At 37.3% G+C, this 25,646-nt stretch overlaps 1 long non-coding RNA gene across 6 annotated transcripts in view; it reads right to left on the bottom strand.

The window, feature by feature from the left end:
• LOC121295356 overlaps positions 1-25,646 on the bottom strand; it is a 94,175-nt gene that overhangs the window by 20,238 nt on the left and 48,291 nt on the right. For 4 of the 6 annotated variants that reach the window (XR_005946908.1, XR_005946907.1, XR_005946906.1 and 1 more), the window contains one exon: positions 20,221-20,348. This is a non-coding gene — a long non-coding RNA (uncharacterized LOC121295356). Of the gene's footprint in view, positions 1-20,220; positions 20,349-21,309; positions 21,482-25,646 lie in introns of all 6 variants that reach the window. The other 2 variants (XR_005946909.1, XR_005946910.1) reach the window with 1 other exon arrangement.

The raw sequence follows: 25,646 nt of genomic DNA, 5'->3' as shown, positions 1-25,646 counted from the left end.
GTCATGATGCACGTGCATCAACATATGAAATAAATTGAATAAGTAAAAGCAAAACAGGCAAGTGTATGTTAATAAACTATAATAATAATAAAGTAACAGACAAACTAACGGAAATAAAACTATAGTAATACAAATTCAAAAAGCTTAAAACGCTATGTACAGTGCACTCCATTTATAAGAATAACATCCGTCCTGGGTGATTTGATTCTTATAAGCAGTTGATTCTTAAAAGCGGACCGACAGGATTACTGTGGTTGAGAATTAAAGCTTTGTTTCCTGCAGTGTAATGGGTTGACCAGTAGATGTCATGAGTTCCCACATGTGTGTGCAGGGACCACAGACTACAGTATACTTGAGAAGTAATCGTCTCGTTAGAGTGCCTAGTTTAACTACCCTGTGGTGTTATTTGTAATGGCCTTTGAATTAAATTGACATTACAGTACAGTATTTTACTGCCAGGATTACCACTGCATTTAAGCATCTGTGGCTTACTTATTTTCTGTTGCAATGCAAATCTCAGTTTTTCAGTAACCCCCGTCGTAGTCCCCCTCCTCCTCCTCACCGCAATCATGTTCCCTCTACATGCATATCGCACAATAACACTGCTGTACTCAGTATATATTCAATGAATGCTTATTCACTTTATTGAAACAAATTTACACTAACAGAGAACACAAAAAACATATCTGCACAATGTAATGGCGCAGTCACCGTTTACAACAATGCAGTGTTGCAGTACCGTATTACATGTAGTCAGTTTGCCCCAAAATTATTCTTCTAAGTGGACTGCTTGATTCTTACAAGCAGATTCTTTTACATTAGATAGTATAGGGATGATTTTGTCCCAGTGGTTTTGATCACTATCTGCGGTTGATTCTTATATCAGTTTCTTAGCTGGCGGGTGTGTTTCAGTCTATCACTGTGGCAGAGGCAAAAATAACAGCGCCCCTACACATGTTACAAAGCGCTGCAGCAATATACAAGACATGCACATTATTTTACAGACTAGTAAAGCAACTCGCCAGAACGGGAAACACCAAATTGCTCTGCGACTTGTGTCTGATTCAGGCTATTTTCAAGAGCTCGAACAATTTCCAACTTTGTGTAGCAAGAGAAATGGTGATGCATTTTGCTGTTTGTTTGCATGTCATTTTGTAGCGATGAGGTTCACTCGTGAAAATCAAAATATAAAATTTGATGATATGATGGTGGTTCTGGAAAGATTTAATAAACCAATCTGTGTCCCTCAAGACACACTCGCTTTTTTACAAAACAGTACTGTATCCATGGTGAACGACTCGCTATCGGTGCAAATGGGTTCTTTTAAGCAAAGTTCCTGTTCCTTTAGCCGGAGCACTTACAATGGAAAAAATCTGTTGCAACACAAGGATGTTCCCTTAGGCAAAATGTTCTCTTCGGAGATGTTCCTATATGCAGAGATTATACAATAAGTTTATTATAACACGTGGCAAAACATGATTTCATTAACTGGAACTTGTATTACCATTCTGTGTTCTTACTGTATTTCTAATTAAAATATGTAACTACTTATAGTAAAAGTAACAACATGTTATATATAATGTGCATAAAACTGATCCATAAACTAAAACATGTTGTGAGTAGGGTAAACACACAATGTTTATTTATATATAGATATTATAATTTTTTGGGGGGCATGACTGCATTGGGCGGTGGATTTGATAGAAAGTCTTCTGCTAAAATGAAAAACTTTTCATTACGCCATCAATTTTACCCATATAATTATTTATATATATAATCTATCAGTCATAATGTAGTAAAATTACTAGTTTCTTTTAATGATACCTGTGATATAGCTGCTAATATCAATAATATTTTTGGGTCATTGGGATCAGTGTTTTGTGGCCTTGTGCATTCCGATATGTTTGTTTGCTACTCATATCCCAGTGTGCACTGCTCCAGCTTCTGCAGAGATATTGAAAGTCTGTATGGTTTAGGCGCAGCATTTAAACCGGTTCTGCTCTATTTACCCAGTATTCACCTCCTCGAAATAAAGCGTTATTACATTTAAAACTTCCACGGAAATCCACCACCCACTTGTTCTGGTGGGGGGCATTTGCAGTAAATAGGATATATGTCACCATAGCAATGTAATGGTTTTTTTTTTTTTTTTATAACACACTTGTTTCTCTCTACAGGCTCCAGGTCTGTTTGTTTTGTGTTCAGTGATGGAATACACGCATATGGTCTTTTAGCTTTGGGTGACCCAAACTTCTTGTATCACAATTAGACAAATGTTGCTTTCTACGTCAAGAGCATAACTCAGGACAACATTTTTTCCTTTCATGTGTGTCCACAGTCGAGGTAACATTTCCCTTTCACTAGCATAGACCACCTTCTCATAAATAGGAACGTGTTAAAAAAAAGAAAAAAAAAGAAGCGCATGGAGGCTCAAGTTGAGGAGTGATCAAGACCTTTCTCCGTGTATGACAACTGTTGATTTCTATGATTGATGTGCCACAGTGTGTTCTCTAAAGGTTGGCCAAACGTAAGTTATCAATGTTCCACAGCTCAGCACAATAAAATAAAAGCAGCTGTGTGCTATAATACTGTACATGCTGGACTCAAAAACTGTATGTCTTCCAAAAAAATAAAAATCTCTTAATCCTCTGCATTCATTTGGCTGGCACTACTGCTGAATGATAAACCAGTGTGTGTTTCTCTCTCTCTCTCTCTCTCTCTCTCTCTCTCTCTCTCTCTCTCTCTCTCTCATATGAAATATATCAAAAAGAGAGAACTAAACAATTAAATATCAAAAGCTTTTTTTTGTTTTTTTTTGTTTTTATTTTTTACTTATTGTTCTTTAAAGTACAACCATGACACTGCTGCTGGTAAACACAACAGAAACCCCAGCATTTTTACCAAATACTTTGTTCCTGAAACAAAATGAAACAATAATAGATCACCTGAAAAGTATCTGTCTTCGTGCTCCTTTTTGCCATACATGCTACTTGAATCCCTCCAAATAATAATTCACTATTTTGCTTGTGGGGTTCAGTAATTATAAGACTGAATACATTTGACTGGCAGCCTTGTACAATGTGAATCCTTAGGAGATAAGAGCTTTGTTGTTCTTAACACTTGATCAGGATATATGCACTTGAGCACCATGGCGACGCACCCAAGGGTTTACACTGTCCCGGTTTGTGGAACTCCACCCAGTGTACCCTTGCCCTGTAGCAAGACAGCTGCAAATAAAATGTATGCAAAAATACAATGGATGTATTAGACCCACCTTCTGGAATGCAAGAATTTGATCAGGTCTTTTCAATTGTTTGTGATGCAGTCCAGTACATTATCCAGCACCACCCTACTCAAGGTGACTTGACATGTTCTACCTTGCTTTTACCACATTAGTCTATTCTTCCTGGTGTGTTTTTTTAATGCTTTTGGTGACGTGTTGTACAATGCACTGCTCTCAACAATTCCGATGAGTCTAGCTCCTTTTGTACCTCTTGTTAACACGGTTTCACTCCGCTTTACCAAAATGCATCCCTACTCTTTACCATGTATCTGACCATGATTGTCCATGACCACTATGTCGTCTCACAAATATCACATTACAGCATCTATAACAGCGGTCTTCCAAGGACATTTGAAAAAGCAACCATAATAAGAACTGACAATGGGTACATGACTATGGATCATTTTGCATTTGTTAAGGATTTCTTATCATATTACTGTAAATAGCCACTGTAAGAGATTTATTGTAGGACAGACTACATAAAGGATCCTTTAAAAACGTGTAATCTTAGGACAGACTGTGCGCTTTCAATGCAATGGCACAGTTTAGGATATCTTCACACAGAAAGCAGAGTTGGGTCCCTGCTGCCCCAGTTTGAATTGCAGAGTTACTGAGCGCTGCAGGGCAGATAAGCGAGATTGATGACAGCACGGAGGATGAGCTGGAAAGATGTTCCCCTGCTTAAGAAGAGCACCGGAATGCCTCAATCATCCCTGGGATCACGGTTACTGCTCTCCATTACACAGCCGGCAGAGACCACAAACCACCATTTTCCGGGATAATCACTGCCATTTTATATCAATCATATCCATCTTCACATGCGATTTCAAAGTAAAAGATATTGTGCTGCATGGTGTATGGGCATCACAACAGCCTTCCTTAGCCTGAATTATACCCGTGAAATTGGGTCTCCTAAATATATAGCTGCAGCTTCTTATACAATCAGTATAAGAAACACCTTCTGGAATAAATTTGCTGTGCAAATTCCTAGCGGACATCCACACTTTGAACAGTTGTCTTATTGGGAAGCCGAGTGGCATTTTTCAAATATTATAGTAAGTTTAAGTTTTGGATTAAGCTATAAGGATAACCTGGAGGATTTGTCTCTGGGTTGAAACAACAACATGCAAGTGGAGTGAGTCACTTGTATCAAGCTCCATGACAACAAAGGAATTCAGATTTGTTTCCCTTGAGTGATCAACATAGCTGCACAGAAAACACAGTTAATAAAATCCTGAGAACACAGTTAATAAAATCTTGAAAATACAGCATACAAAGTTGAATAGGTAGTATAGTTTATAGATGAATAAAACGGCTCATGTAAACTTTGTTCGTGGGCTGTTCTTAATCCCTTGTGATCTGCAGGAGACCTCCTCACCACAAAGTGGAATTCAAATTCCTTGCTTTCTGCTCCAGTTTTGTGCAGATTAATGATGGTATAAATTAGTTACAGTGGTCTAAAGGCACTAGTGTGCAGTATAGGAAACAGAGAAATCCAGATGGGATAGAAGGGTCAAAGTCAATATAAAGAAGCGCTGCCTATTGGATTACATCCCAAGGGTCAAATGAAATCAAATGCTTTGCAATTATTCTCCTGTGAGTGTTTTGAATCCAGCAATCACACAAGCCAAAACAGCTACATTTGGGAAGTGCTCCTGACATCTCGACGATCAGTTACTCAAAAATAGTTTGGGGATTAAAAAGCATTCTGCTATGGAAAGCAGTCGAAAGGAATCGAGTCAGAAAACAGTGCTTTAGGACATAATCGCCAAAACACCTGTTTGAGACTGACCTCCCCATTATAAACTCTCCTCTAATGCCATTGGCTCACTTCACTGTGTCATGTACCATTCACTCAGCCCTGTGCCATCTAATCTTTTACAGACATATGGATACTATTTACAAACGTCATTTGCATCTTAAGCACATATTTCATATCAACAGCTTTGGCCACTCTGGCTGTTCACTTAATACTCTCAATTTTCCAACTCAATCCACAGGTTAGCAGTATCATAGATAATGATATTAGTCTCTTACAGCAGTTTGTATATCTAATATATAAACATGGGGTCTGGCAAACAAGCCAATTGAAATCCGCCTTCAAAGCATCCAGCATATTATACCTCACATCTATGCTTCTTCATCAGCTATATCAGCTATGGATCTGTTCTTAATTGCATGGGCATTTGTTAGTTATGAAATACCACAAGACACAGAGGGATTTATAGATACATTACAAACTGTTTGGACAGAACTGGCTTGAATAAATCTATAATTATGGTATTTAATGTGCTTTGGCACATTTTTTATTTTTTATTTTACTAATTGTGTAAACCTCTGGGCGAGGCGGGGTTGTTCCTTTTTGTAATTTATTGCCCTGGTGGTGTATTGGGAGATTTATGTTGATAATTAGGAAAGCAACAATGATAAACTTTATATAGAAATACTGCTACATGGATTCACTTTTAAAAGATTTTTCAAATAGCTGTTTCTGGTGGACTAAAGAAAGCATTTTGACAAGTGATCTTTCTAAGAGTCACAAAAAAATAACATATTAATATATATATATATATATATATATATATATATATATATATATATATATATATATATATATATATAAACCTAGCTCTATACGAGCACTAACTAACCAAAAACTGGAACCTATTCTAATAAATCGGACATCTAAGCCGTTTACCGGCTGAAAAAACACAGAAAAAGAACACACAGTACCATTTTCTTTGATATGACTGATAACACACACAGTCGTGCTCTTCACACAGCAGCAGCCCAGAACAGTCTGGCTGCTTTCCTTAAATACCCTGCACATGGCTCTAATTTACAATGATAGCCAGGTAGGCAGGGATAATTAACAATTAACAAAACCAATTAAATTAATTAAGCAAAATGTGCATTTGCACTTTTTTTTCAGCAGGGAGGAGTTAACCTTCTCCCTGCATAATAAATAAATAAATAATAATCATAATAAATAAAATAATATCTATATATATATATATATTATATATATATATATATATATATATATATATATATATATATATATATATATATATATGAAACCCTTGCACATGAATGTTAATTTATGCATGAGTACTGTATTTGTCTAGCCTCTAAGAACCAGTACACTGGGGGTTACACAGAGCCAGTTTCCAGCTTACTGCAAACCAATCCGGGGCACAGCAGACTTGTCCATCCCTCACTGAAACAGACCTTCTCGTCTCTGACACGAGACACTTGGATAAATACACAGTAGTAAGGGAATGTGAAAATGTGTTGAAACGGAGCGGATTTCTTTTTTCATAATGACCTGACATCCTGCTAAAAATTATCAAAGCTTCACTTTAAAAAAGAAAGAAAAAAAGAAACCTCCGGCCCTGGCCTCCTGCTAATACCTATCAGGGCTGGGATAGAATATCAGCCCTTAGATGTGCAGGTTTATTTTTTTCTGGCAGAGCAGAGGTTGCAGATTTTTGCTTTTTGCTCGTAATATCACCGTTGACGTTTGGCAGGTCTCGTTGTGTGCAAGACCAGCTCATGCTTGGCTTTGATGGTTAGTGAAGAGAAGGAGAGGGGATGGGATGCTAACACAGAACAGACAGGAGATCATTTCAAATGTCTTTTCCAGCAGGGATGGGGCAAAGGTGGAAGCCTTTCAAGAACCCCACTGGGCGTTTTTAACCTTAGAACGTTGACGTCAGTAGGATTGCATGCAGAGATACTGCAGCAGACAGGCATCATTTTTTTCAGGCCTATTAATTTTAGGGCTGGCTTTTAGAACTGTTTAGTTGCATATAAAACATGTTTCAAAGCACTATAGCTATTACGTGTCTTTATTTAACATTTATTCTGGGATTCTCAGTCATTATATATACCAACCTTGACCCCTATACCCGTGCAAACTACACACACACACACACACACACACACACACACACACACACAGATATAGATATAGATTCACACAAATAGGTTTTTGCTCAAAACAGCCAACTTCCCAACGTTTCCGTATGTTTAACATTACTTTATGAAAGGTAGTATGTTAAACATTCTGAGACGCTGGGAAGTTGGCTCTTGGTAAAAACTACATATGTTTCCCCGTGATAGCGCTCTAGAACTTTACAACAAATCAGCCCAAGGAGGCTGTGAATCAAGAGGACTCAGACAGACACTGGGAGAATCTACAGGGCATCTCCTGACAACTGAATGCGCTTTATTTTGTGTTATTTATTTAATATGACATTCTACCAGATTAATAGGAACGTGCTGTACTATAAGAGGAAAACAGCACTCTGTTTACCTTTAGGTGCTTTACCTACTACAAGCAAAAGTGTATCTAAGACATACAGTACAGGTATTGACTGTCTTACAAAATAAACCCAGAAGTGTAACAATTCGAGCACTGCAGTAGTGAAAAGAAATACCAGCACTTGCTTTGTTTTTAGCACAAAAACTGTTTAATAATTGACAAGGTCTATTCTCCATCTGAATGTAAATTAGTGGATCGAATTCCAGCCCAGAGATTTATTTGGAAAGACAAGGGCTCTCCTCCGCCAGATTCCTGTCAATAATTCAAACGAGCCACAAGCGGCCTTCCTACACCCCCCAGTCGAGCGCCTGATTATCATTAAAGTCTTTCATTCTGACCACACACACACTCGATCTCTTTTCTTTTTTTCTCTCTCCCATACAAACAACCATAAGCTCACTCACAGCCACTCATAAGCACAAGCAGTGGCATACAGTCATTCACACATATACAGTACTGTGAACGCCGTCCATACACGTTTGCTTTACAGTCTGAGACCTAGCTTTCCATCCAATAGTTCAAGTCAAATGCAATTCTGCACAGTTCTGTATTTAACCATTTCCGCAATGTAATGAAAAACACAGCAACCTTTATAATACATCACCAGATCAGTAACTTACTAACCCATGTGACCAAAACCTATAAATTAAATGCACCCTATAATACACTCCTCTGATCAGACTATGCCAGGAAACTATTTGGACAAACAATATGGTACAAGGTTTGCAGTTTTCCAGCATTTGAGGCAAAAAAACCAAAACTATAGCATAATATTGAGTTACATAAAGTTTGTTGCCATGGAATTTTGCCTACCATGCAAATTAAACTTGCTTAACAAAGCGAAAAGTGTCTTTAAAAGAAGGCGTTAAAAGTAAACCAGGGATTATTAATGAAGTCATATTGTATTTGCATTATAAGCACCATCCGGTCCAAACCTATTGCATGTGCTATTGTGCCATTGCTTTCATGCTAGAATGCAGTCCCCCAGTGCACTGTGCACAGTTTGAAAGACAAGGGTTTGTACATGTGTTGTTTAAAATCAGATGCATCTGTTTTATTGAAATACATGGAAAAAGCAGGAGAAGGTGAAATGACTAATAGAACTCTGATCTATACATGGGAATTAAGAGCAAGAAACCTAAATAAACAAATTACAGCTCCAGTCTAAATTGTTAATAGAGGGTATGGCAATCCTATGAGAATGGTTCTGGACAGCTGGTTCTTATTCAAATGTTTATCATTTTCACTTGAAAATAAAACATTAATACTTAATACAACATCAGATGGACATGGTACAGGAATGGCATGGTTTGTTTTATGTCTCAGAATCAGTTGGAATTTCTCAAGCAGTTCTGCAATGTGCTAAAAATGTATCGACTGAAAACTTACTTTTAAACTATAATACTTATATAATATATATATATATATATATAGCTCGACTGAAAAGCTATTTCTTGATATACACTAGAACACATATATATATAGCCTATATAAGGGGTGTGTGGCCCCATTTCGTTTTTAAACGGGGTCAGTCCAACAATTAAAAATAAATTTATCCACTAAAATGGGATTCAATGCCCACTGCCACAAATTGAAACAGACATTATCCACTACTAGACCGCTGTACATCTCAGGAACAGAGATTTTATAAATGGAGGCTTTCGACTGAATACTGCTTTAAGCCAAAAGTCATCTTTTTTTGATGCCGTATGTATTTTGTCAGTTTGAGAGAAGGCCAGAATAATAAACATAATGGTCTTCGTGATTGGGCTATACCTAAGCACAACTAAAAAAAAAAAAGTTAAAAAAGCAAAAAAGTTAAAATGTTAAAAACACGGCCCATTGAAACACAGCATGCAGCACTGCACAGCCCCAGCATGGGAGCGGAGAGAGAGGCAAAGGGAAGATCCTGGACCAGAGCAAATTACATCATATTAATGCACACCTGCAATCCCCCAGGTCCTGCAGCCACCACAAGCTGTCCAAACAAAGTAGCCCCAGCCAGGCCTATTAATCTACAACACATGATTCTTAGACCCAGAGTGAAAGCAGTGGAACAAGGAGTGTTGGGGTCAGAGCAGATGAGTTTCCTGCCGCCCCCTGGCTAGTGAATAGCTCATTCTCATTTAACATAAGACAGATATACAGTAATTAAACAGTAGTTTGAAGCCACAGAAGAGGTAGTGGAAGTATTTCTTTCCATCTCTTGGTTGAAGAACTTATACTGCAAGCCCCTGAGCAAACATCTTAACCAACGTACAAAGGAGAGAGATTTGACCATGCTTTTATCACATTTCCTCATCTAACCAGCAGGGAAAACAAGACTCAACCTGTTACATTTACATTTAGCGTACCATACTAATTTCAGAGACGCTACATGTTGCTGCAATAATAGAAAACAGTAAAGAAACAAAAAAGACCCCCCGCAAAAACACAAAAAAAACCCATGAAATTAAAACCTAGCCCTATTTGAACTAAACAATGTCGTAGCCCAATAATGTTCCTGCTAAAATCACTAAAAAGTAGGATGCCTGTGCATGAGCGTCTCCTAATTGTAGGTTTGCCTGCAAATGTGTTTAAGTGTACAGTTTGTAAAAAGGTCCAAATTTAAACTGAAATGGATTCGACTTTGATCTCCCATTGTTTAAATATAACTTTTTTCTTCTCAGTTATTACACAGAATAAGAAGAATTGGCTAATTTGGATTAAAAGGGCAATGGAAGGAAAGGGGACAGTGAAACTTTAATCAGAAGATGACGTATCTGTTATATGTACATAGTGGGAAGAAAACATCCTGTAAAATCACTGGCATTACACAGTACAATACCCAGCTATTGTCATTTCACTGCACCTTGCTGAACAATAAAACAACAACTTCTGAAAGCAAAAGTAGCAAGAGAAGCAACTTGCTTTTCTATTATCAACGACATCATAGAGTATGCTCCACTACATCCTAATGGATCGGTTTTGTTGAAGCAAGGTTTGGAGGAACTGCTATAGAAAGTAGCAAAATGCCTTTAATAATATATCCTACCTTACTTGGACACAATTATTTTAAAATACAGACTAGGGAAAGTAAGTGATGCATTGCAGTGTGGTCGATTGCTTTCCTCTGTTGCGAGTCCAGAACACCCCATTAAAGTAGAGCTCTTTTTTTGTTTCAATGTGGAAAGTGCTGAAACAAGTAGTTTTTCTTTACTTGGTCATGCTGTTCCATAATTCAGTACCTGCTGGGGTTAGAGACAACATAGCAGAGTGGCTTTTCTGCAGAGTACAAAAGCAATCCGGGGTGTAATTCAGCCTAGTTGGAACAAGCTAACCCTTTTAATCTTTCCTACTCATGTCTTTGATTCCAGCCCTTTCTGCCGGACTGCCACAGCACCACCCCCCACCCACCTGGGCTTTAATCCTGTCCTACATGGCTACATTTGTCTGAAAGCCAAGTGCCAAGGTCAAAGTCAAAGGTGTTCTGATTCAAAAGGAACCCTGTCTGCAGAAAAGAGGACCACCTGCAAATCAAAATAAATTGCATGCAGCAACAAAAAGAAAACGAATCCTGTGATCATATGAAATAAAAGGACAAATGATTCCAAACAGGGACCTCTTGAAGCAATTGTAACCCTTTCTAGCATCGAGAGATGTTTTTACAGCGTTTGTAGTAGATATAAAATAATAATAGGAAGAATAACAATAATAATACAGAACATACCTTTTATCTTTCCATATCGTAGTTTCCTTTTGTCTGTTTTCTTTAGAGATGCGACGGTTTTAGTTTGATCTTGGTTTTTGTATATAAATATACTGAGTTATGGGGAGAAAAGTACCAGTGCATTACCTCTCTATTGTATGAGGAAGAAAGAAAAAACAAAAAACAAACACACTGCTATAATGTGTTTGAGATTGGGAAAATCAAATCTATTCACTCTCATGTGTTGTTCAGGGTCCATGTTCTAAAATGTTTCTCCTGCCTTCTGTAGGTTTATGGAGGAGCACATTTTAAAATTGTTTAAATGTAATGATATGCATTTTCTAAGAAACTATACTTTCAATAGAAAGTCAGGTGATTGATCTGACCAGTGTGAGTTTTCTACAGTCCATCTGCAGTACTTGTCTACCTTGAGCGCAACATAATTTCTCGGAATAGAACTGGCGTATACAATATCTACCAATATTACAATAAACTCATCACTTGAATCTATTGTTCAACATTATACACAGGAGTCATTTTAAATACTTATCACATTGTGGACCCAGGGCCAAAAGGGGATATGAGCCAGAACAAACAAAATCAAAAGGCAACACAATAAAAAATAAACATGAACAGCTTTCTTTTGAATCCAGTGTTGTTGTGGAGCCCTTGCTTTGGTTGGAACCACACAAAGCCATCCTGTCTCGGAATGTGTGTTACAGCACAGTTGATGTTGAGGTGGCAGTGCTGGGCCGCGGAGTGAGCGTGGCTTGAAGGAGGAAGTGGAGTGGCTGAGGCTGCCACAGTGTATTGGCCGAGAGGCAGCGGTCTTTAAACCACTGCTGTTGAGCTGACGTTGGACCGCTGCAGACAGACTGCAGACTGGCAGACACCACAGAGACCAGTGAATCTAGGTCAGTTCATGCATGTAAAACACTGGGAACGTCAGCAAACTGAGGGGTGCTTTCCCTGGTTTGACTGCTTTTGTTTTTCTCCAACATCAGCAAAAGTGACAAGAAAACCTTGAACTTCTTGATACTGTTTGATTCAAGTTTGTTAATTGGGTTTTGGTCACATTTGGAATCTGTTTTTACTAAATTTGTTCTGTTGCAACATACCAGCAAAAAAGGAACCCTTACTAGGAGGTGTAGGAGTTATTAAAACTGCATGCACCTAGCATGGAGGTGCAACATTTTAAATGGGTAAATATTTATGGGCCTCCATGTGTTTTTACCCTCATGCAAATTATCTCTTTCTTTAATTGCCAATGAGAAACTAACAGCGGCAACATCATCTGTCTCTTTAAAACTGGAGGAATAAATTGCACTAACGATGACTTGGAGTTAACTGTAACTGAGAATGCATCCCTTGGTTTGATTCAAGTGCTCACCTGAACACACATACATACTCACACACATTCCAAGAACTCAGGTCAACATGTTACTGTACACTCAAACTGAAGCGCAGGGAATTTAATACATTACTGAAACTTGTCAGGACACTTCAAGTGTACAATTCTCAGGGCACCAGACGAAACAGCAACACAAAAGCGCCAGAAACAGAACAGCAAAGCAAATTTACCTCCTAAAAAACGATTTAATACATTGTGACAGGTCAGTAAACACACGTCGGCCTCCGTAAATAAAGCAAATCAGGTGAGCTTCTTGCGGCCCAGGTAAATGCCAACAGAACACTCTCGATTCTCTGCTTCCTGTGCTTTGTTCCATGTGTAATGTTTCACTTATTTCTAAACTTGCCGTGTTTACAGAACTAACCACGCCAGAAAGGCTTTAAAGATTGCAGTGCATGAGTCATGGCATAAACTTACATTTATATACAAAAAGGGTAAAAAGATGCATGGTGTAACAAAAAGAAAAAAAAAAAAACCCACCCTAACCATAGCCAGTCTTGGTGAAGTCCATGCTGATTTAACGGTATGGTACTGGTACTATAGTCAAGCCTTGAGTAGGAATACAGCCACCTATTTTCAACTATTGACACCTGTCTCCTATTGTTATTTTACTCTGTACTAACTTTATCCATCACTCTACATTCACTTAACATTTTCCTCCAGATAGAACTGGTAACTGAACAGGGCTCCTGCTAGCTTCTTACTGCCTATCTCTCTCTTTCTCTCTCCCTTCAGCTGCAGTCATTTTCAGTTGCACTGCTTGAGTAGCAAGACAATTCTCTGTATTCAAGTCCATAAATATATACCCTGCAGAAAACCAGGTAACATGCTTCTGAGAAGCAGATGTAACCACACAATTACCATGCTAAGCAAAGCCTTAATAAGTGTAAGTAGAGTTTATGTCTTCAGTACATTCATCTTGCAATTGTCATGGAAAAGCCACTCAAAGCATTGCCCCGAATCCACATTAGCTTTCCACAACAGATCAGATAGATTTCCCCCATGAAGTTTCCAACAATTTGAACATTTTCTTCTTGAGGTTTCATGTGACTGACTGCATACAATGTGATTGGTTTGGAGAAGTGTTTTATTTGACACTTGTGGGATGGGGGTAAAGGGGGGGGGGGGGGCTTGAATGCATGGGAGAAAACAAATTCCCCAGCCATTTCCATGGAGATGAGTCAACAGCGGGCCTTTAGAAAAGAGGAAAAATAGAGCACAGGCTGACCTAAAGCAGTTAACAGTTTACTCCCATATCCGGCAACTAAATGAAGCTGCAAACACTGAACATTTCCAAGTCAAAAGGCCCCAGAGTGATTAAGAAGGCACATCACCTTTGGTTACTCTTTCACAGACATCATTAGTGCTGCGGCTGAAAGGACACTGATGTATGTGAAAGAAAAGGGGGCTTGAATACAGTAATGGGCAATTCATGAGACAGCTACTCACTACAATTACACGTCCAAAAAATAATAAATTAAAAAAAATTAATGTACAGTAGGTGGAGGAAGCTATACGGATGGTGAGACGTATACATATTACATCATGGGCAGTAGTTAGATGGTAATGCTCTTAAATGGAATATACTGTAGTAGTAATGCAGTTAACTGTAAATGTCCAGGTACTGATAGCATTGTGAAACAAGAAATATTGCCTGCAACTAGATGAGCAACTTGTAGTGTTGCCTGAAAACATTTTCTATTTCACAATATACCATTTTTTACAGTGATAGCAGATCTATACAGTGCCAAAATGGTCATACAATACAATATTGTTTATACCCAATACTTTATGCAAAATATGAACTTCTATGAATAAGTATTTCTCTCATTATATATATATATATATATATATATATATATATACACACACACACACACACACTGCTACTGAGCCACATCCCCTAACAAGACATTATTGGTTCACAGGTATTTGAGGAGCTTGTGATTGGTTGGGGAAAATAATAAAGAATGAATACAAGAAATGACACAGCATTTGAGTTCAAGTTAGCAGATTACTGGGCCCCCGAATGGCACTTGCTGTCCATTGCTAGGTTACCGCATGTACTTTGTAACAGGACAAAAAGAACCACGACGTATGGGTTCAGGTAGGACATGTCAGACTTTTACAAGCGAATTCCCACGTTCCTGATTTGCATGGGAGCTGCCAAGGATAAGAGGCATCTGCAAATATAAATTCTGACCACAAGAATCTCTGTGAAACCAGTTACACTGGCACTATATTCTGTACTGTAGCAGAATGCTAAACCAGACAATGCTTGCTAGTCTCATAAGCATGTTGAAAAGTCCTTCTCCATGATACTGGTTTTGTAAGCTTCAACAGTTTTATTTAACACAGGTAAACCATTTGGAATATATAATATATATATGATATATATATATAATATATATATATATATATATATATATATATATATATATATATATTATATATTATATATATATATATATATATATATATATATATATATATATATATATATACGACGATTATACGTTAAAATTACTTTTTTTTGTAATGTTGTTTTTTGGCACACCATTACTGAAGTTGGTATTACAGACTTGAATGCTAATTGAATATCTCCACAGTAATTTCCTTACAGTAATTTGAAAAGTAATAAATACAAATAAATAAATAAATAATATTTGCACTTATTACATTTTCTAAGTAAACTGGATTTGTCTTTTTAATCTTAATATGCTTGACTGAGAACAGAAACATTTAGTTTAGGGTGTTTTTGTTTGTTTGTTTTTTTTATACAAAAAAAGACAAAAAATGTAACCTGAACACATATGCCAACGATGTGAATATGGTCACAGCAAATAATACCATGGACGTTTGCTTTTGTAGCACACTGGAAATATCCAATTAAACCTGAGGTTTTAATCATACAGCTTTCCCAGACTGATTGTAGTCTGTGTTTCAATGCTTAGACAGCCCAAAGAATGTGGCGCTGGACGCTTCAAGAAAGATCAGTTGCGACTCCCTGCCAATCCAGAATGACAGGTATTGCCGGGACAGTCTTGGCATCTGTGCTAGATGCTTACAAGAGTAGCAGTTTCTATCTGGTAGAGGTAATGATAAAGAACAAGGCATGATAATTTGTGTCACAGTGTTACTGTTAAAGTGACTGATTATTCATGTACATTTCAAAATGTACTCAAAACAGTGATGACATGTTAATCCAATCAATATAAAAAATATTGCTCTTTACTTTATTGCATGGATGTGTACTTTTCTAAAATGCCTTTTAAAACCTAAAAGTTGGTACGGGTCCCATAGACCTTGTTTCTTTAAAAACGGGTCTACTTAAAAGTGCAAAAATGAAAAATAAAAGCTTAGTAAAAGTCATTCTTTTCTGGAGAACGTAATACCTTAAATAATAAAAATCATTCAATCTCTGGTTTCCTTTTAAAATGGTGTGTCCTAGTTTCCTAAAATAGAGAACACTTCAGAGTCACCTGATCCCACCACCACAATGATCCTATTAGGATTGATGATGTCGCCATGACATAGTTAAGGCGTAACACAAAATACAGCTATAGCCCTTCCGTTAGACTTTTGCGATCTCATTTTGTAGTTTCTTTGATTACATGATGTTGAATAAAACATTTTTTTTTGCCACAGTCCTTTTTCCACTGTCACTGTGTGTTTAAGAAAACTCCACCAAAAGTATGGGCTCAAAACAGGGCTGGGCCTGTATTTTTTATTTATACAACAAACAATAAAAATAAACAAAACAAACGACCAACTCCTTTTGGAGCGCTACCTAGCCAACTCAGGTTTTCCAACGGCCGACGCGCCAACAAGCAGGTGTTTTGAACGAAGAACGCGTGGGAACGTAAAAAAAAACTCGGCGTTACAAGAATTGAAAAGAGACGGTAGAGAGGAGTGGGATTCGTCCACCGCCTCCACCCCTAAGGCTGGAGGAGAGAGGGAGTATATATTATAATATAGATATATATATATATATATATATATATATATATATATATATATATATATATATATATATATATATATATATATATATATATATATATATATATATATGATCCCTTAATTCCCAACAGGTGTGCCTTAATTAAATTCTCTCCGCTCTGTCTTCTAGGAGATAGTTTCCCTTCTGGGCTTTATAATAACATGACTATATGTTCCTTATACTAGACATGGGTTCTGTAATAAATGCAGTCCTATATACCCCCACTACCTTCCCCCTTACTTTATCACAAGCCACCAAAAACAAATACTGTATAGCTGTGAATTTAGCAATTTATTTCGATTTTAATTCTAGTTTTTGACATTTTTTTTCTTTTCATTCTCTCTTTCAGATTCTGAAGGGGATAATGGCCTGAAACCTACACAACAGGCAGCTTACATAAGACATTGAGTAATTAAAGGTCTAACTGGGCACTAACTTTGTTAATATTTATTAACTAAAATAAGCTGCAGACACATCCACACCCACACGTATACACATACAGAGTGTGAGTGTTGTCATGAGGGAACGTATCCATGCACAGCCTAAAGTAACTGTTGTTTAGCTCTGCTGGTTTAGAACGGGGGGTGGGGGTCTTGTTTAATGCACAAGGCTAAGTTAGGTATGAATACCTTCAGTTGTAGTTAGTTGTGCACCGCAGACAGGTGCTGTCAGGCTGGCTTTCGGGCATCATGTTTATTAACTTGTGACTCACTTCCTTTACTGCCTCCAGCAACTTGTAAATTAACTCCTTCCTACAGTGTTTTACAGAAAGAAAAAAAAAGAGCAGCACAACTAGACCAATTAGTAGAATGTAAATAATGTACTGTAAATTAAATGAAATTCATTTTTCAGTTTCATAATTGTTACTGTATCTCATTGAATGTGCGGTTTCACCTGACCTTCATACTGTACACGGTGCATACTTATTCTGAAGTACTGATGGTCAAGCTACAGAAATACAGCAAGACTATTGCATGTTGACATGTTTCAATGTGTACTGTAATTAATGATTGACCCAGCCACTAGTGTATTTAAGACTGAAAGATCTTAATTATTCCCTACTGATATACCGTAGGCTGAAAACTACTCCTTCAGCAGTGAATTCCTTTTGCCGTTTTCTCACGTGGCTGACTACTTCAGATAACAGATCATTTCAGAGATGCATCGCACATACAATTAGTCAAAAAAACACTCAAACTGTCTGAAACAGGTTTCATCTATGTCAAACTCTATAAAATGGCTTCAAAACATGAGGCAATGTTTTGTTTTTATTATTATTATTATTATTTTTAATCTTCCTCCCTTCCAACCTATCTAGTTTAGAAAATTCCACTGCAGGCTAAAAAAGAGTTAATAGAAAGAAAAAAATCACCTAACCACTAAAGCATGTCTCTCAGGCTGGTTTCTAAAACAGATTATAAACACAGGTGATGTCAGAGACTACTTTTATAACTGCCGACAAAACCACAAACAGGACAGGTGTTATAAAGGCTGACTAAAAAGTGACTAATGTCATTTTCTTGATTAATATTTGACTGATGTGTTGACAGCCGCGTTCATTTCCTTCTAGCTGTTTTTTGTCCTTTCTGTAAACCTTTATGTTGAAAGACACAATAAGAGCATAGAATCTGTTGGTGCAGTCAGACTTGAGAGTTCGGTGAAAGTTCATTCATGATTATTAAAGTACAGCATACCTCTTGAACTCAGTTTTCTTCTGTGCTTGGCTGGATGTTATAAAGATATTATACAGATTGAACAACTCTATAGTGTCCATTATTATTATTTTTAATCTGGAATCGCCAATTATGTTTCTGATTTTCTCCCCAACTTGAAATTTATTTTTATTTCAATTTCAACCTGGCCCACTGCTGCCACCATGTGTCCAATTATTTTTACCCAATTAATGTTTAATTAATTGACAGCGAAGACCAGCAAGAGTCCTTTGATCCCACCGCCAAGCCAATTGTTTAAAACCAGGAACTCAATAACTTGGCCGGGTGGGGGGGGGGTGCTGTAGCACTGTGAGCACCTGAGCTAATGCAATGCCCCATAAAGATTTCCAAGCAAAGATGAATGACTTCACACAGCCAGAAAAAAAACTTGCACTCCTGTACTCCTGCACAAACTATTACTCATTCTGATCAACTATAGTCTTATGGATTCCATTTACTGCTATAGGCTTAACTATGGTAAGTTAGAAGTGTTAAAATGGTTTAAAATACAACAAAATGATTTTTCCAGCATTACACTAACTGTGGAAATAAAGTTGTAACTGTTTTCTTTATTTATGTAAATATGGTCAGACAAGGTATTCAGATAGCACCCTTTATAACTGAGCAACTGTTGATCAGATCTTTTAAAATAATAAATATTTATAGATATATGGGACATTGCCCGAAATCACATTCCTATGGATGTGAAACACAAAATATATTTGATCTGCCTTTATTACACAGAAAGTAAGACACAACTGTTATGTTTGATGTATTGATCTGTTCTGGGAACTGTGCATGGGTATAAAGTTCTCAGCTTATCTACAGCTGGGGGCAATCTTGAACAATTACACCAGAGTCAGATGTGAGGGCAAGGTTTATTGGTACATAATTAGCTGTCTGTTTTGTCTCTCTGTCTCATAAGCACCGTCACCTTTTTGGCATGGAAAATAATCACATCATTTGGGACAATACACTACTAGAAGCTACATTTATGCCTTGAATGAAGTATTGAGGGCTTAAATGCATTCTTCCTATAAAAGTGGAGTAAGACTATCTTGATTCAAGTGACACATCACTGAGAGAAGGTGGTTCCCGACTGATAGTCTGGACAGTTAAATGGAATGAAAGTTACAATAAACCAATTGAACTTCAATAAATAATACACACTGACACAGCAATAGGAATGCAAAGGTCCCATTGCTAAGGGCAGTGGAAGCTGCAATAGTACCACAGTGTTAACAGTTCATATGTTTGTATCACTATGAACCAGTACATGCTGGAGATCCATTGCAGCAGCATGGTGTCGTATATGTACCACTGTGCTACTGTACAAAATGTTTTAAGTAAATTATGATACCATTGTAGTTAATGGCATTTTTCAACCTTTCCGTAAGATTAGGAAGATATCACACCACCACCCCCCACCCCACCCCCGCTGTGGGATCCTTTTGATTAATCTCATATCCCGCTCCCAGCTGGCAATGCCAGGATACACATTCATGTACTTTGCAGTTTATTAGCAGGCTGTGCAATTTGTATCTGACTTGTGCACAGAAACTGCTCCTTTAAATAATATATTGCCTTGGTCTAGGAAAAAAAAAAAAAAAAAAAGCATATTTCAACTTTTTAGCCGATGTGTGGCATGAGGATTATTGCTCAAAGTATTTTTTCTTGTTCCACGTGTAAGCTGCTTACACAGTAGATTTATTTTTATTTTTTTTAAAAATCGAGATCTAGCCTCTGAACAGTGGACTGGGTGGCTGATTGAGCCTGTCCCACGGATAGGCACTGACCTTTCATCTCTGAAGCCAATGCGTGAATGCATCCCAGACCTCCAATCCTGTATGCAGCGTCACTTCGAGCAGTTCTCATTCAGTCTTCTATTGTGTGCTACCATATTGCAACCACACACAGGATGACCCTACACAGGATATGTCAATGTTAATGAAGAAACAAACCCAATCTGCATTTGTAAAATTGTATGTTACTTTACTGTGAAATACCTAAATTATTATTATAGTGTTCACATAATTGTGTGCTATATACATGCCTTTCGTTAAAATAAGACCTGAAACTTAATTTAAAGCTTATGGTTTTCTGAGGAAAACAAAAATAGACATGAAAAAGGCTTTACATTTTGCTTAAAAAGAAAAAAAAATGGTTTTCAGTCTATAGCACCCCCTAGAGCTACAGGATGGTAACCAGATCTCTCCTGTAAAGCACTTACCCAAACTATACCTGTAAAAAATGATATATGACATATGGAAGCTTACATCCTAACATATGTTGTACAGTACATTAGCCCCTTCTCTAGATGTGTACATTCCTTCATATTCTTTAGCATAGTATAAGTTTCAGTACAGAAACTGTGGGTTTAAAAAAGGGTAACAAAATATCATGTATCTTAAACTTTACTTTCTCAAAACCCATAAAGGGTATCCCTATTAAATGAATTATTCCTTGTGTAAGTGTTACACAGACAAGTGGGACTTAGAGCTAGAGTCGTCTCCTGGCATGTTCGGTGTATTAATCTGTGCTGGTAACTGCACATAGGTATAAAGCTGTCAGCTTCTCTGCAGCTGGAGGCTGTCGCAAACATGCATTTAAACAACTATGTCTTTATAGAGAAACATGCATCACTAAATAGATCACAAAATGGTATAACTTGTAAAAAGAACCTCAAAGATTTCAGTGCATAACACGGCACTATTCAGCTTGTCTGACACCCTAGTAACTACCTATGTACAAAGGGTGTTGGGTATCTTGCTTTGGCAAATAATCCAGCTGAATTAAAAGGACTTTGTGCTACTCAGATGTTACAGGTACAGGTAAAAGAGAAAAGGCCACTGCATGAACTGAAAACTAGCAGGTGTGTCATTTACCTCACATCATTGGGATTAACTAAGCTTGTCGCTAGATATGACTCTACCCCAGAGACTGCAGCAAGAGGTAACGAAATGTGGAAAGAACCACGCAGGAAGAATGTCGTTTGCTTTACAATATTTTGGTTTTAGAATATGAAGTCAAGTTTTGTCCAGTTTTATCTAACGGAAGCTGCAAAAAAAAAAAAAAAAAAAAAAAAGTTAAAAAATACAAAATATGTCAGCTTGAAGATTAAAATGCTGAACCACAAAGAGTACTGTTAACATGCTTTAAAGGCAATATAGCATTAAAAAGATACTTTCTGTATTTAATGCTTTTTTTAATTAAGCAGAAGGGGGGAGGGGTGTGTGAAAAATGCTGCTTTATGAACTGTTAATGCTTTTATATCTATAAAATGTACCACTATAAAAGTAAAGGGCTGCTCATTCTTTCCTTTGGGGCAGACAAAAAATGATCATTAAATTAAAAATATACAGGGCCCTATACTGTGAACATACTGTATACTGTGAACATACAAGCATATATTTTGTACACTACAACATGTGCTACATAAGCATTCTTAACGTACAAAACACCCTTAGGTTTACAGTTATTTACTGTAAACACAAATATGGAGTTTATAAATGTTATGTCATAAACGTCAGTCAAACTGAATTGCCCCCCCATATAGACTAATAGGATTAGTCCTCATTAATGTATATTTCATCTTCAGCTGTATACATGGTTCAAAAGAAGTATGTAATGTTTAAGGCAAGTCGACACACACAATTCTATTCCTTTATAAAACATGCATGCACAGTTTTGTCAGGGAAGCCTAATCCAAAACACTTAGACAAACTAATGGGCTGTACTTGAACAATTATGAAGAGGTAACCTTTAAAAAAGATCCCTAACAGCTCCTAAACTGTCTCTTGGGATGCTAAAGTCTGTGCTGACATGACATCTTGAAAGCACTGCACCCAGGCACCTTGTCGTTATCATTCTTCTCAGTGGGGTAATGGAGGCATTTAATCTGGTTCTTCATATGCAACATTAACCAATGTGGGTAAACCCTGAAGCTGTAAGGTTTCAATTAGACTGAAACCAGCTGGCAACATGGGAACTATACTGTTTAAAAATAAACATTTATAAAACTTTGGAGTCTGGGTTGAACAAGGTGGGACAGTGACCCAAAACCCAATAAGGTGTTCATATAAGTGAAGTGATGTTTTTATGCATGTTCCATCTGCACCCTCCTGTAAAATCCTAGCCCATTCCAAGGTGAACAATTTACTGTACAATATGCAGAGATATGAAAAATACAAATGCAGTCCTTGTTTATTTATAAAAGTAAAAGATAGTGTAGATTTTCAGTTGTCCCCAGTTTTTCATTAAGTATATGGAAAACTTCAAAGCGGTATGTAATTCAATGTATTAACATAACATTCAGCCTGTTTCATTCGACTTTACGAAGCAAAATTAGTTCATTCTATGGGGTTGTATTCACTCCAGACAAACCATTGACACTGTCAAAAAAAAAAAAAAACACATATAATTAACACCTAGGATGAGGAAGCTTTTCAATAATATTAATTCCTTCCCATTTATACAAGTCAGAAAGCATAGCGTTCCACGGTTATCTAGCTCCAGCTATCTAGGGCAGTGGTGGCCAATACGTGGATCGCAAAAGATTTTTGGTGGATCTCGGGGCAATTCAGAACAAGCACGAACATACAAGCAAACAACAGTTTGTTACGGCTGATGGGGAGAGCCTTCTGTGCCGCCCATTAGGACAGATGAAAATATCCCAACAGTTTGCGCATATGCATATTTCACAGATTTATCAATGCGAAGTCTATTCATTTCCAGACAGTCTGAGAACTTGTCAAACCAAGGTGAGGAAAATAACAAATTATTTTCATGCAATTGGAGAAGTTTCAAAAGAATTCAGATATGTCACGTCTTACAAGAAATGGAGCAATGAAGGCATATCAGAAGATGAAACCGAACAGGGAACTTTCAGAAGGGCTATGTTAGTTACAGCATGTTCACAGTTCTAAGTAACAAAAGAACATACAAGTTCAACCAACAGTGGCTAAAAGATTTTCATTGGCTTATGTTTGACAATGTTTAAAAAAAAAAAAAATCAATGTTTTGCACATTTTTGTCAGGATGCAGGGGAACTGATGGCAGGCAAGACTGCATTTTTAACAGGGAGCCAGAAGTTCAAACGTGAAAATATATTAAAACACAGTGCTTCAAAACAGCACGCAATGTGCAAAGAGGCATACATCCAGAAACATCAGCCAGACATTTAACATAGGCGCATATGTGCCAAAATAAAAGTTAGCGTAAAGCCCTGCCTACACCAGGTTTCAAGAGTCGGACGAAAAATGCTGGTTAAGTATCTGTCTTATAACTATCTGTGCTTAATATTAAAAATGCTGCATTTTTGTTCTTGTGGTTGTTTAGTTTTATTATTACTATTTTATGTATTGGACACTATTATATTAAATGACGCTCATAGTTGTTGGTCACAGCTTACCGGTGGATCTCGGAGCCCGTCGAGATCCGTCAGTATGGATCGCAGTGTTTGGTGTATTGACCACCATCGATCTAGGGTCACTATGTTCTCTACTTGATATCTATAATTACAACTTTCCCACTCTTGGTATTAAGCAAACATCCCTACAGCGTGTATGGAATTCAGAGAAAGGACTGCAAACAATGGAGATATAACTCTTCTGTTTCACAACAAAGGCACTGTGCCTTTTTCACTGCTACTTGTAGACTTAATTTAAAGTGTCTTGCTGAACAGTTTGGTGGCTCAGTGATGCAACAGGCCAGTATACTTTCCGCACTTAGATAACTCACTTCAAGGAGCGCTAACCAATCCTTTCTTAACTGCTATACAGCTTTATTAACATTGCTCCTGGTTCAGCTTTTATTGCGCTGAGAATCTGTTTTTTAATGTCAGTTTGGGATATTTCCAATATAACACTGTAGGTACCTTTGCTGCATGGTCTGTTTGCAGCTAGGCAACTAGAGTAAGTTTGAAATGCAACAGAAAAAATTATTTGCTGCCACGAAGCAGCTGCAGCATCTTAAGCACTGTCTTTGAAACAGCACATTACAAATTGAAGTAATGGAGATAATAATGTTATTGCTAACAGGAGGTAAGAAAATTGATTTTAACACCATGGTTAGGGGTAATTCTAGGGTCACTAACTTTTAGTGTGATCCTTAGGAAATCTATATATTTCATTGTAATAAAAGATGCTGTAACCTGCAAACATTGATCAGATCTGTATCAGTGGGTGTAATTTCTTTAACAGGGTTTACTAAATTAAAACTCTCTTTAACTCTCTGTGACTGTGAATTATAAGCTGTCTGCACAAAATGCCAAGCTATGCATTTCTATGAAAGCATATTTTTACAACAGTTGGGAACCCTTAATTATGCTTTTCACAGTGGGGGGGGGGGGGGGGGGGTATAGAGGTATTTAATCTTTTTTTTGTTTGTTTCAGACTTTAAATGTGCTTGACATTTGCCAACTCAATGCAGTCTCTCCAAAAGACTGAGTTTCAATGCCTTGTTTTAAAACTTTTTAAATGTTCTGTGGTTTTGGTATATTGGGGGCAAAGGGGTGGGGGGGGTCCATTCAGAAAATAAAAACTCATCTGCTTTGTACCCGTAAGCCAGATCCTGAAATGAACTTCAGTAATTGAATTAATTCCCAAATTGGTATAAACCCACCCTGGCCAACAGGGAGAAAGGACATCCTTGCAAATTCGATTTTGTATCTCAGTTGAGAATTGTGTTTTGCTGGTGGGCATCATTATCTGTGACCTGGAACACCAATGCTCCGATTCTTTGCTGGTTATCAATCTAGTTTAGAAAAACATAGCCCGTTTTTTTTTTTTTTTTTAACAAGAACAATTGCAGTGTAGTCTGTTGTGACACCCTGCGGGGAGCATTGTGTACTAAAACTTATGTATTCCTCATGCACGTATTTTTTATTTTTTTTCAGCCCAACCACATTAGAGCCAACTAAATTTCAGAAAAGCATTCATCACAGAAGGAATAATCTCATAGCAGTGCCTGGTTACCAAGGTAATTATTACACGTGGCCAGCATCAATAAACATAATAAAAAGGTAAGTGATGCAGCCGGCCAAGTGGCCTTGCTCCGTTTGTCTGAAAAGACCTTGTACATGAGAGAAAATGGGTGTCATGCATTTTGCACATTTAAAAATCTACTTTGAATCTTGAAATCAAACAAAAATCTAAAAGAATGGGACCATGAAATGTTCAAAAATGAAGCAGTTTATGAACCAGCATACCAGTTTAACAAAAAA

Source organism: Polyodon spathula, chromosome 20, assembly GCF_017654505.1.
Source record: "Polyodon spathula isolate WHYD16114869_AA chromosome 20, ASM1765450v1, whole genome shotgun sequence".
Lineage (NCBI taxonomy): Eukaryota > Metazoa > Chordata > Actinopteri > Acipenseriformes > Polyodontidae > Polyodon > Polyodon spathula.
This window is presented reverse-complemented; position numbering and strand designations above follow the sequence as displayed.